At 35.0% G+C, this 10,108-nt stretch overlaps 1 long non-coding RNA gene across 1 annotated transcript; it reads right to left on the bottom strand.

Annotated features, from left to right (window-relative positions):
* Positions 1-4,587: 4,587 nt before the first annotated feature.
* Positions 4,588-10,108, bottom strand: LOC113303867. The gene is made up of 9 exons (XR_003337820.1): positions 9,904-10,108; positions 9,750-9,801; positions 7,907-8,495; positions 7,406-7,625; positions 7,181-7,317; positions 6,858-7,074; positions 5,579-5,785; positions 5,384-5,473; positions 4,588-4,981 (listed from the first exon to the last, which is right to left on the bottom strand). It is a non-coding gene; the product is annotated as an uncharacterized LOC113303867 (long non-coding RNA).

Raw genomic sequence — 10,108 nt, 5'->3', positions numbered from 1 at the left:
TGTCTGTTTATCCAATACCCTGGTGTACTTTGGTCAAGTTTTTATCACACAGGCAACAAATTTAAGAATCTTGTGAAAACCCCTTCAATTAGTCTTATTAGTAACACACATAGTCTACATATCATTTGCATCAGCAACAGAACTTATTGTTATCATCTATACCGGATTACTTGTGTGAATTTGTGTATTATCAATTCTATCTTGCATTTAAATTTCAATACCATGAGAATCTTATCTTGGAATTGCCAAGGATTAGGAATCCTAATACTATAACCTCTCTGAGGAATCTAATTAGGTCCCAAAACCATGACATTATTTTCTTGTGTGAGACAAAAAATGGTATTCCAAAAATGAATCAATTTCTAAAGAGATTCAACTACCCTTTTTGTTGGGTTCATTCCTCTAGAGGCTTGTCAGGTGGCATTGCCCTCTTATGGAAAAGTGGATTTCAACTAGAAAAATGTTCATAATACGGATAAGATGATTAATGCAATTATTTCATACGACCCTAGCAAGCCTGAATTCCTCGCCACTTTTCTTTATGGATCAACATACCATAATGAGAAAATGGAAGAATGGAATTACATTAAAGACATTGTTATCAGAATCAACCACCCTTGGATTTTAATAGGGGATTTGAACATAACTATGTTCAGTCATGAAAGATCTACCAATACCAATCCTACCACCACAGAAATCCCATAAATCTAAACCATTATAGATTCATATGATCTTAGTGATTTAGGGTATGTGGGTACACAATTTACCTGGTCAAATAGACAAGATGGTGGAAATTTAATTATGGCTAGACTTGATAGGGTCATGGGAAATAGTTTATGGCTTGAATATTATGGTTCTTCCAAGGTTTATCACCTAACAACTATTGGTTCAGATCACATACCAATAGTTTTAGTGACAAACCAAAATAGCAACCAAGGCCATAAACCGTATAGATATTTTAAATGTTGGAGTAGTGATCCCACTTCTAAAGATGTTATCAAAAGCACATATTCAAAGCATGTTACAGGTTCACCTGCGTTTCAGTTTACTCATAAACTTAGGAACGTGTTAAGCATGATTTGAGAAATTGGAATCTAAACCATTTTGGTAATGTTTATCAAAGAGTCAAGTCTCTTACTGACCAACTTCAGCATTTAAATAGCCAACCTCTATCTATTCGAAATGCTAAGGCAGTCAGGGGTGTAGAACTCGATCTTAAGCACTGGCAAAACGTCCAAGAAGAGTTTTATGCACAAAAGTCTAGACAAAAGCTTATACAAAGTGCTGATAGAAATACCAATTTCTATCATACTTCTATCAATATAAGGAAACACTTTAACCACATTGAGACTCTGAGATTACCCAATGGTGAATGGTCTAAGGATAGGAATAACCTTGAAGACCTCTTGATTAACCATTTTAAAAGTATAAGCTCTACTATTCAGCCGTTTCGAAACTCCGAATTTCTGAATTCTGTTGAACCTTGTGTGACTGCGGATGACAATAGTTATCTTCTTATACCTGTGTCTCTTGAGGAAATAAGGGAAACCATCAAACAAATATCCTCTTGGACAGACCCCGGGCCAGATGGTTTCCCTCCAGGGTTCTACAAACAGAATTTAGAGTTGCTTGAAGTTGATGTTTGGAAGACTGTCTGTATTTTCTTTGAGTCTAAGCATTTACTTAAATCCATGAACCATACGTCTCTATCGCTCATTCCTAAAGTCAGCAACCCTTCTTCTCCATCTGACTTTAGGACCGTTTCCTTATGTAATACTAGTTACAAGATAATCTCTAAAATTCTTGTAAATAGGATGAAACCTTTATTTAGTAAACTAATATAATATCTCCATACCAAGTTGCGTACGTGCCTAAAAGACACATTTCTGACAATGTTGTCATAGCACAAGAGATAGTTCATATTATGAAAAGGAAAAGGATAAAAAGATAGAAACGGTATCATGGGACTTAAACTTGACATGTCTAAGGCCTTTGACAGAGTTGAATGGTCATTTTTGATTGGTATTCTCAAATGTTTTGGCTTTTCGCAAGACTGGTGTGTTCTTATTTATCAATGTATTAGAACCACCAACATTTCTATCATGCTTAATGGATCTCCGTGTCCCTCTTTAAATTAACTAGAGGCTTAAGACAAGGGGATTCATTATCCCCTTACCTTTTTATTTTATGCATGGAATCGTTAACTAGATATCTCGTTCATGATGAAAACAACAACCTAATTCAGGGTGTACGCATCAACAAAGAGATTCCTAGTGTTTCACACTTACTCTTCGCTGATGACTGCCTTATATTTGTCAAAGCTTCCCATGAGCAAGCTAATAACTTGATGGCTCTGATAAAAGATTTTAGCGATATTTCTGGTCAAGTCATTAACTTGGACAAATCGGGTTGATTTTTTAGCAAAAATGTTCACCCAGATCTTGTTGTCTCTCTTATCAATAAGTTGGCAGTTAAGAAAATTGATTTGAAATAAAAATATCTAGGCATTCCATTGTTTGTTAATAGAAATAAAACAGAGTCTTTCAATTATCTTCATGAGCACTTTGATAAGAGAGTTGCAAAATGGAAAGGAAAGCAGTTTTCTCAAGATGGTAGATCCATAATGGTGCAACATGTTTTGAAGTCATCTCCAATTTATTACATGAGTACTTTTCTCATACCGGACACCATTACTCAAAAAATGGAACAATCCGAAAGGGATTTCTGGTGGGGCAAAAATAACCCAGGTTGAATTTATATTAAGAATTGGCGAAATGTTTGTTCTCATAAATTACAACGGGGTTTGGGCTTTAAAGATTTAAGAATCTTTATTAGAGCTATGCTTGCCAAACTAGCCTGGACCTCATCCATTCGCCGAATGAGTTGTGAGTCAAAATCTTGAAATGTAAATATTTCAAGAACTGTCATCCTTTGCATGCTAGGAAACCATATGATTCATCTTGGCTATGGAAGGATATAGAGGTGGGTCTAGAAATCATTGGAGAAAACTCGATTTGGGAAGTGCATGATGGCTTAAGAAACCATGCTTTTACTGACAATTGGATACCGGAAGATTCTCTTCCTCTTTGTAATACTTATCCCAACCCATACATATGCTTGTTTCTGATTTCATCGTAGCTAGTACTAGGACATGGAATGTAGAACTTATCGACAGTTTTTTCACAGTAGAAAATGCTCAAAAGATTTTTAGAATCAGAATCCCCCTCACTGAGAATGATAGATTGGTTTGGTTGCATACCAAGAATGGTGTTTTCTCAGTGAAAATAGCTTATAAGGCTCTAGCAGGTGAGCTTCATTTCATACAGAACCCCATCCTAGTCAACCTACATACAAAGCCCTTTGGAGCTTCCCGACTTTACCCAAAATACAACTCTTTCTGTGGAATATATAGAAAATATTCTTCCTACCAATGCCAGGCTCATGCAATATAGAACCCAAACTGATTCATTTTATCTGTGTGATACCAACTCTTTTGAAACTGCTGAACATCTTTTGTTGTTATGTCCTTATGTGAAATCTGTTTGGGAAAATATTCCATTTGGACACCTTGTCTCTTTTAATGAAGATTAAGAAGTTGTCATAGATATTAGAAGCTGGGTTGATAATTGGTTGAACAGTAGTCATAGTTCAGCAACTAAACAATCGATATTTGTCACGGCTTGGTGTATTTGGAGAGATAGGTGTTTTCGAACTTTTCAAAATAAAACAGTCACGCCAATAATTACTGCCAACTGTGCAATGAAACTTATAGAAGATATAGATCGTAGTACGCCGGTTACACATGCTCAACAAATTATTCTACCTGCACCTATCCAGGCTCCAAACAACCATGGCCTGCCTGATATGTGTAGTATTCTTTACTGTGATGCAAGCTATGACAAAGATACTAATGAAGCAGGTTCTGTGCTTATTTTAACTGATCTGTCAGGGACCTATGAAGGATGCAAGCTCATCAAAGGAGAAGCAAGAACGGCGGAAGAAACGGAATGCATTGCCATATTAGAAGGAATAAAATGGATGGAAGACAAAGGCATAAGCAGTTTCTGCATTCGCAGTGATGCAAAAAATGCAATCATCCAATTGTGTTGGTTTAGTCAAACTATATTAGATAACTGTCAGTTGGTTTTGAATAATTTTTCATTCTCAAGGTTAGATTATGTTAACAGAAAATTTATATCTTTACCTGATAAAGCAGCCAAGCATTGTAGAAGGCACAATGTAATAGGGGAATGGCTAGGAGATAAACCTGCCTTTCTCCTAAACATGTAATCTGTTCTTTGAAATGAAACTTTTTATCTTAGCAAAAAAAAAAAAGAAAAAAAGAATGGGTCCAACTGAGTCATGTTAGACATTATATATTCCTCAAATTCAACTGAGCTGGTGGTGTCAAACAAGTTGGGATCTTAACTGAATTGGAAAACTGAAAAACTGTGGAAGTAGGCATGCATATGAAACGCGTAAGCTACCTTTCCTAAAAGTCTGCATACGAAATCACTGTACCGAAACCCGGTAGTAGCCTGCAAGGCACCTAGCTAATTGATGTTAGTCATCACGGAGAATATTGCCTTCATATTATAACTATCATCATTTTCTTTAAAAGCAGAACAGTAACACAACAGACGTTATTGCAGTACCAAAACACTAGACATAAATTGGTCCCATAAAACTATTAAGAGGTATGAAAACATATTCTATCCTACTATTCGAAAGCTCTCACTTTCCACAATTGTTAAGAGGCAAGATGAAGTGCCTGGTTAACTAAATAGTTTGCAAATGAAACCCTTCTTCGGAATCCTGGTTAACTACAAGGAACCTTGCTAATTGCTGTTACAATTTTAGAGTCGAGGCAGGAGTCATGGCTTGGACTTGCACCTTCAGTGGCATGATTTCAGCGTCTTCATTTTGTGACAACTCCACTCGCAGATCTCCAACTTGATTTGGGTAGCCTTAGACTATTCACCTGAATGAAGCACAAGTTTGTCGGATACAAATCATAATACATTTTTAATGATGTTAATCTATAATATGAGTGAATCATATAATTGCTTCAACATAACAAGACCATTACTAATGATGGCAGCATATTGATGTGGACATTTCTAAGTGCCTTAATTCATGCTAGACCCATTTAAAGGCAGACTTACAACTTACTTCAAGAACATAGTTAATTCAGCTAAACAAGAACCTTATTCCTTCTAAACTAGAGCTGCATTTTTTGAATGGTATGGCATCATTTGTTGTTCGGAACAATGCTAAGAGCCTTGTTTCATGTTCTACTCATGTATGTAGGCTGGGATATGATAAGTTAACAAGACCAACAAACAAAAGAGAATCACAGCAAAAAACTTGCAAATGATCTTACCGTTGTGGACCCCCCAAATGCATGCATGTGAGCTCTATGTAAACAATCGTCCGGTGTCAATCTAAATTCACTTCTAATAGCAGCGAATGTCTGATAGACACAGTCGACATCACATATGTACGCATGGTTAGGATAAATTAACCAAGATTAACAAACAAATGACACTCGCAGCAAAAAGCTTATAGATAATCTTACCATTTTGATGATGTCAAATGCATGCATCAAAGCTTTAGATGAATTCGTATCAGGTTCTAATCCAAATACTTTGCGGATGGCTTCAAATGTTTGATGGGCGCGGTGGACGTCGTGCACATATCCACATCCTAATATTAAGCAGTTCAGAGCTGCAACGGATTTATAAGAAGGCTTTGCTCGGCCTAGATTCTCTAATAGATGATATACCTGTATATTATAAACGTTCCGATGTTTAACAAAAAAATTGGTTGATTTTTCTCTATATCGTAATGAATTACATGCTTTAAATATCAAATGATCTGAATTGATATAACCATAGAGAGTAAGTAGATTCCAAAGTGTCGAGGTTCCAGTTTTTCAAGTCTTGTAAATTGTAAAAACCCACTCCTAAATCCACTAATCTCTTCTCAATTGCAAAGTTTAGCAAGTCTATGTCTATCACTACCTACTCCAAAGAATTATATGTATGGGTACCGAAACCCAACAAGTACAATCTTAACACTAAAAATAGTATGCATCATCATGTAACATTTATGTTTGACTTCAAATGTATTTCTCGCCGTCCCACTATTAGTTGACCTGTTTACTTTTAATAGATGACCTATATCACTAAACAACGAGATATTTTTAAAATTATCCTTTAAATTGATTATAAGAAATATGCATAATTTGTTAGGCATGTTTATATTCGTTATGTAGATGTTTTAAAATACTTTTCAATGGTATGAAGTTTGCAAACATCCGTGATGTAGTTTGAGAGATAAATCAATACAAAATTTCACCAGTTATTATCCAAAGGGTATAAGTGTAAACAATACTTAAAGTACTCTTTTTCCTTCATTGCCTTAAGAATTGTGCAAACTTGAACTAGGTCATCTAATGGCGGGGCGGAAGAAGTATATATTAGTATAAACCATTACCATCTAAAGATTTTTCGGATTCCTAATTTGAAAAATAATATCAAAGGATATAAGTGTAAACAATACTTAAAAGTACTCTTTTTCCTTCATTGCCTTACCTTCATTGCCTTACAAATTGTGCAAACTTGAACTAGGTCATCTAATGGCGGGACGGAAGAAGTATATATTAGTATAACCCACTACCATCTAAAGATTTTTCGAATTCCTAATTTGAAAAATAATATCCTAACTTCAGTTACCTTAACCTTAAAGTAGGTTAAAATAATCATAATCAAGAAAATTTGTGCTAAAGGGAAAATAGCTTTAAAGTGATTAAAATAATCATAATCAAGGAAATTTATGCTAAAAAGGGGACTTACCGAGTCCAATGTCCCAACACCACCCTTGGATAAGGCGATAACAAGAGGGGATAAAGAAGTAAAGGGACAGAACAAATTTTCATCAGAACCACCATACTTAAGACTCAAGCTCCTTAAGAGTAGTAATAGCTTTTTCAAACTCTTTTAAAGATGAATAACCATAGATCTTGACAAGATAATATTCGGCACTTAGGACCTTCTTTCGACCTATTGACTCCTAAAGGATAACACAGTCAAATAATGATTTATCAGAGGTTCTTCAAGTCATTATTAACTGCCAGTAATAGAAATCCGTCATATATAAAGAGGTTAAAAGTAGTCACCTGAAGATTATACTTGTGCTCTAAATATTCCAATATGCACGAAGTTAACATGGTATGATCCTCTTTCATAGAAGCCTCGAGGATGAAGGTACACATGCCCCATGGAAGGCGTAGAGCTCTCTGCTCGTCTAAAGCCTCTAAACACCATCAAATAAAGATTTTAACCACAAAATATAGCACCTAGTTAATGGAACTTATCAGCGGATCAATCAATAATGTTCATACCATGAACTTTTGAAGAATGCTTGTCAACAAATCAAATCTTTTTAGGTGGACAGCACAAATCACACACTCGGTAAACACTGGCATTGGGACCATGCAGCCAGATCTCACAGCTACGTATATGCATAGACAGGCGTTATCAATTTGATCTGCTGCAAGAAATAGCTCAGCAATCAACGCATATGATTCATCATCAAGCATCGACTCTTCTGTTTTCTCCATTCTAATGTCCAACAAACAAAGAAACAAACCATCCTGTAGTGTAAGTACTAATCCAATTATCCTACTAAGATAATTTGAGACTAAAAATGTAACCACTTAACAAACATTACTCACGTATAGTGTGAGTACTGATCCAATTATACTACTAAGATAATTTGAGACTATAAAATCGTAACCACTTTAACAAACATTACTCACGCACAGAAAGCTAAAAGCATAAAGAATGCAACACAACATATAGTATCATTATGGTAACCAACTAATAAAACTCAAAGATCATACCTAGTAACCAATTTCTCAACACCTGAAGTATCCTTCGATTCAAACATAGCTTGTAAAATGATGTTGTATGATGCCGTGGTTGGTTCAATGTTCAGCTCAATCATATGCTCAATAATTGCCATAAGATCTCCAATCGAAGCACCATCTGATGTTCGCCCTTAAATAGTGGTCATATGAATTCAAACTGGCTGTATTGCTCTCATTCCAATTCTCAAAAAGCAAAGTGATCATTGACCATTGTTCGGTCTTGTTCCATGCATCAATGTATTTTTCTGCAAGTCCCTCTTCACATATTCCTTTAACATAAGGAAAACCCCCTTGAAAAGCAAGGTCAGCGAGGTCACTCAAACTTCTTCTTCCCCAATCATAAAATGGTTTTGGTGGTAATATAATTGAAGGAGAAGAAAACACAACATTATGTGATGATAAAGGACAATTTTTTTGTAAAGAATCTTTGCTTTAGGGCTGTGAAGAAAAATCTTTTACATGCCATTAAGGGTTTTGAGGAGGAAAATGAGTGAGGGAGAAAAGAAAAAGATGGTTTGGAGTCTGACTTGAAATGTCTTACTGAATACCCTCTGCAAATGACCTAATAAACAAGCAGTCAAATGTGTACAGTAAGAAGAATAGCAAACTTTCAAATGTGTCAAAAAAAGCAACAAGAATATAACTGCTTCACACACTCAATCAGCAAGCATAGGCGAGAAAGTAACAATTTGCGTAAACAATAAGCATGTGTATAGAACAGGCATGACAAGGGAAGTGTTAGAATATAATAAAGTTCAAATTACTATTTACTACAGAGTTAAGAAATGACAACAGTAGAGTTAAAAAATCGAATGATCCTAAAGGAGAAGTAAATGAAACAACCTCATTAGGTTCGCAGTGAATAAATATTAAATTAACTTCATCATCTACACCTTTTAACTTGATTTGAATTGACTTGATTCAACAATATTTGTAAAAACTATGCAGTGCATTTATGTAAACAAACAAAGCACAGAAGTAAAAACAAGCAAGACATAAGCACTGAAGCACATGACACCACAGATTACTCAAATAATCCTTTTTCGAAAAAACAAGTCAGATGAAGCTACAAACGTATATCAAATTTAGCAAAGGTGGCCAGATAAATAAAGCCAACAAAGCAACAACTTAGCTTTTTTTAGGTATTCAAATTGAAAAAAAAAAAAAACTACGGTCTTTGTAAGCACACAAGAACGCATGCTATTTGATAATCAGTCAATAAGGCAACAAAATCATCCAGATTTAATCTATTACTTATTGATAATTGGCAGACTTCAGATTTTGTAATTAATTGGCCACTACTACCATTCATTACTTTCAGACCCCTATATTTACATCCGACTTTTTACTTCATCTGTACATATAACTATGAAAAAGGAAAAAAGATATTTCATCATCTGATCATATATTCATTATTACAAAATAAGCATGACTAGTTGAGAACAACCAAAGTCAATAGCTAATGCAAGAGACTTGGTACTTTCTGCACAATCCAATAATCCTTAGATACTTGGTCCCTATAAATATAATTGTTAAATCCAAATCCAACAGGAAAAAAAACAAGAAAAATATATGCAGAAAGAGATATTTGGTAAAGACTGCATCATAAGTTGAATGGATCCTCAAGGGGAAGCCCATGAAACAACTCCATTAAGTTCAAAGTGAAGAAATACAAATTGAATTTCATCATCTGCACCCTAAACTAAATTATTTCAGTTACAATAGATTCAGGTTAACAACTCAAACAAACCCATTCAAGCATTAATCATCAAACATCAAATACAAACAGCAAACCATATTCAATAATTGAACTTACTTTTTGATGATCAAGAATCCCCAATGACTGAATCGAAGAGTGCAACAGAAACCTGCAAAAAAAAAAAATGAATCATGTTACTAACCCCTAGTTTACTTAAATCAAGTAACACAACTACACAAGTAAAATCGAATGACATAAGTATATGGTATACCTTTTAATGATCCATTTGGTTGTCTGTTTCGTCTGTGGCGAATTGAAAACTAGGGTTACAGCAAAATTGAAGATTAGAAAAAGAAGAAGGAGAATAATAAAGAGGGAGGTTTTAATGGTGCAGTATCATGGAGGTCAGGTGGTGTCGATTCTTGCTGGTGATGGCGGTTTAATGGTGTTTCAACAAATCATGACTCTGGCGAAGA

Source organism: Papaver somniferum, chromosome 8 (assembly GCF_003573695.1).
Source record: "Papaver somniferum cultivar HN1 chromosome 8, ASM357369v1, whole genome shotgun sequence".
Lineage (NCBI taxonomy): Eukaryota > Viridiplantae > Streptophyta > Magnoliopsida > Ranunculales > Papaveraceae > Papaver > Papaver somniferum.
This window is presented reverse-complemented; position numbering and strand designations above follow the sequence as displayed.